This window comes from Notothenia coriiceps, unplaced genomic scaffold, assembly GCF_000735185.1.
Source record: "Notothenia coriiceps isolate Sejong01 unplaced genomic scaffold, NC01 NC01_scaffold00019001, whole genome shotgun sequence".
NCBI lineage: Eukaryota > Metazoa > Chordata > Actinopteri > Perciformes > Nototheniidae > Notothenia > Notothenia coriiceps.
In genome coordinates this window covers 1,263,792-1,267,803 of record NW_011351702.1, presented here as the reverse complement: position 1 = coordinate 1,267,803, position 4,012 = coordinate 1,263,792, and the positions used below count along the sequence as shown (strand labels likewise).

General features: G+C 40.7%; 1 protein-coding gene across 1 annotated transcript in view; it reads right to left on the bottom strand.

The window, feature by feature from the left end:
* Positions 1-4,012, bottom strand: part of sgcg (sarcoglycan, gamma) — a 184,718-nt gene that overhangs the window by 178,355 nt on the left and 2,351 nt on the right. The window lies entirely within an intron of this gene.

The following is a 4,012-nucleotide window of genomic DNA, read 5'->3' as shown; positions in this document are numbered from 1 at the left end:
AAAAGGGAGCTGAAGCCAGAAGGCAAAGCTCTCGTCTAACCGGGCCATTTCCGTCCTACCACCTCCACTATGGTCCATGAAGGATGGGTCATGACCCGAAAGACGAGATCCGCGGATACAAAGCGGCCGAGATGGGTTTTCCCGCAGGGTGGCTGGTGTCTCCCTTAGTGATAAGGTGAGAGGTTCAGTCCATCCGGAGGGACTCAGAGTTGAACCTGCTCCTTCCCTTCGGAGTCGAAAGGCAGCCCATGTTTGAGGTGGTTCGAGCACCCTAGTTACGGCTGGGAGGGGACAGAGGGGTAGAACAAGACCTAGTGAAGGGATTTATATCTCCTTCTCCGGCCTGGGAGCGCTCGTTGGGACCCCCCAGTCAGAGCTGGTTGATGTGGGGAAAGGAACGTTTGGGGCTCTCTGCTGGAACTGCTACCCCCGAGACCCGACCACGGATAAGGGGGAGAAGATGGATGGATTGAACTTAATCAAATAAGTTTGTTTCTAATATATACATTGATTTTAAATGACGGAGCGTCACTAAAATATTAAGGTTAAAAACCATGGACCATGAAATAAGTATTTAAATAACAATTAAAGGAGATAGATTTGCCGAACTCAATATTAACTATACTCTCAATTTGTGTTTGAAATGGTAGTGTAGATTGTTTTTATAGATGTTTTGGGGGACAAATGAACTCAAACAAACTCATGCTTAACAAAAGAACAAGAAAACTCTCAATTCATATTTTAGAAAACTTCTTAAAACTCTCATTAGATATTATATTTTGGATAAACTGGTGTGATATTTTTTTTTTTCTTATCAATAGCTTACATGTTTGTGTCTGTTTTGGACCTGAATATCAGCTGCAGCTTCCAAATAGAGTTCTGTTACTCAGATACTAACATGTGTACTTGTATTTTCCAATGAGTATTACATTTGTATGGGGTTCTAATGATGAGAATAATGTATGGATGAGAAGTTAGATCATAGATGGTGTTCTGTTTTCATTTGTACATCAGCCACCATAATGACAGTAAATGACTTGATATGCTTTCCATGTCAGTGTCAAGTGTTAATATTCTCTTAAACAGACCATTTCCACCACATTTTATCCCCCATTATCTTTAATCAATGCCATTTCTCCCCCTGTCGACGTTCATTGGATCTTTTTGGATGAGCATATCCCCAATCACCCAAAACACCACATTAAAATTACACCGAGGTTTAATTATAATGATACCGCCTAATGGGGATCTCGTCAGTTCTGTCAGTGCAGCTAAATGAACCCAAATGAAATCACTTAAAATAATTACGAATGTATTACTGAGGTGAATGAAGGACTTGTTTGGTGAAAGGGAAACATAACGTAGGCTGTTATTTTCATCGCTTGTCTTTCAGGGATATCGATTAGGACGAAATCAATGAGACAGTTTGCACTCGAGCTGATGTTCTCAGTCAATCAGCTAGATTTAATCTGGGACTCATTTATTAGCCACTGGAAGTTGTTTATTACCTCTTCATCCTCTCATCCCGGAGGCTTCTTCCTCACCCCCCCTCCTTCTAGTCGTTCACTTATTCACTTCCCCCCTTGATCCTTTACTTTCTCACCTCCTCTCTTCTTTCGGCTAACTCAGACCTATCTCTATTAATCAGGGTATTAGGCAGGAAGATAGATTGAAGGGAAATCAGCTTTCCATAGACCGAGTTAATTCTCTCCCTCTATCACACCATCACTCTTCTCTCACATTTCTCCCCTCCCCCATTCTCGTCTTCCCTCCATCTTTCTCCTTCATTTTATCCCATCGTTATAATTCTACTTCTCTCTCCTTCTGTATCACTTCATCTTGATTTGATCCTCTTTCTTTCCGCACCTGTGACAGACTCCTTTCAGAGTTGTTTTAGCAAAGTTACTAAACGCCCACAGCTCCTGACTCTTATTTTCCAATAGACGGAGAGCTGGAGAGACTCCTTGAAAAGCTTAAAGCTCAAATCTGCGTGCTAACAGTAAAGTGAAGTAAAGTGTTTAAAAATGAACACACAGTGAACAGCTGAGGTATAGTGACTCTAAATTAAACGTAAGAGGGTAACTTAAGTCATAACTAATTATCCGGAAAAGGTACCAAATTCTGTGGTGATTTACCAAATAGCAGTAGAGAAAATTCACTCAAAACCACACATGTCAGACTTGTTGTGAAGATAGAGACTCCAAAGTGATGCTGTGTCTCCAGTCACTTACTTATTTACTTATATTAGACCCTCCAGAAAAACGCGGGCAAAAATCCTTGATTATGCGATTAAACATGCGGGGGTTTTATGTGATTTTATGCGGTGAAATTGCGGGAAGTTGCGAAATATGCGGAAAGTTGCGAAATATGCTAAATATGCGGGGGGAAAGAATAACCATTTTTTTAAATATTGGGCTGTATTATTTATTNTGACCCCCAAACCGAGGTACGTACCAAACCGTGAATTCTGAGAACCGTTACACCCCTAATTGTGACATGCTTTTGTTCTTTGCTTTGAAAATATGATTAGCCTACTAATCATATTTTCAAAGCAAAGAACAAAAGCATGTCACAATTAGGGGTGTAACGGTTCTCAGAATTCACGGTTTGGTACGTACCTCGGTTTGGGGGTCACGGTTCTGTAGGGGTTCGGTACAACAAGAAAAAGCAAAAATAAAGTCCCAAATGCATAATTCCAGGTTTGTTATTTATTTTTGAACAGTAGTGCAAGTTTCAGTTTAAAAATAAATAAAAGCAGTGAATAAACAGATGTATCCACATGAAAAATGACCCTCTGCTCATGATACGAACACCAAGCGCCTTTTATGATATGTTTTTTATTATTTGTGTTTGATAAAAGCTAAAACTGGAATCGCAATTATTAACAAAACTCTGCTTGTCGGGAGAGAAATAAAGCGTATTCTTGAGCTGAGGTCTGCCAAGAGGTTTCATTTGGTCAATAGAAAAAATAATCACAGCCCCACTATTCATTTGGCTCCTATATTGGGCTGGCTAAAAAGGCTTTTAGGCTGTAATGTAGTGCTTTCAGTCGGAGAGTGATGGGCCATATGCCTGAGGCTCAGATGTATTGGAGGGAAATTAAGGTAAATGTGTCCCCTAACTGCCAATATGAGACATCCGCATTAAAGCAGACGTTATAATAAAGGAAGTGCAGTGGAAGCGAATGTAGCTTTAGGCAGTGTCAAACCAGCTTAATGATTAGCTACTCTTAATGATTGGCTACTCTTCCTTTATCTGATGTAATATATTGAGAGGTTACCTTGAGCATGTGTGTTAATTGCGTGGGTAGAGAGAAACAAATGGTCCATACAGATATCACCACTAGTTATTTTGAAAAAGCTCCTAAACATCAAATATGGAAGGAAAAGCTAACTATCCCACGGCACTCCTTCAACCAAATCCTCTGTTTTCCCCAATTCACTCTCCAAGAGGGAATATTGCATTCTCCGTCCTTTCAGTTTGCATCAGCAGACACAATTCCCCTTAAAAACCTGGAGCTGTATAGGGTAAGGGTAGATGGACCTTGGCCTTTCTGTTGTGGTGGTCAGCTATGGGCAGATAATTGCCAGGTCTGTGCGGCAGAGACAGATGATTACAGGCTTTATTGTCTCTCCCAGGCACAATCAACCCTGATTCAGCAATCTCACCTCTACTTGATTTATGAGTCACTCTCTCTCTGTTTCTCTCAACCTTGTCCTCATATGCTTTTAGCTTTCTCTCATGTCCCTTCTTCCTGAGTGTCATATACCTTTAACGCTGTAAAGGGGTCAAGAAAAGGTGGATTATGAAACAAACTGTAACTGTGCACTATGTCTTTTTCAATGACTTAGTGGCAGAGTTACCTCTTACAATTCGAACGATGTTTTCAAACAAGTCGGACAAAGGCAATGCAAGGCAAGTTTATTTATATAGAGTGGCGAAGTCCCTCCCCTTCCGGTGGACCTCCATGGGACCTTATTTCGGAAAAATTATATATTGAAGTCAATGGAGA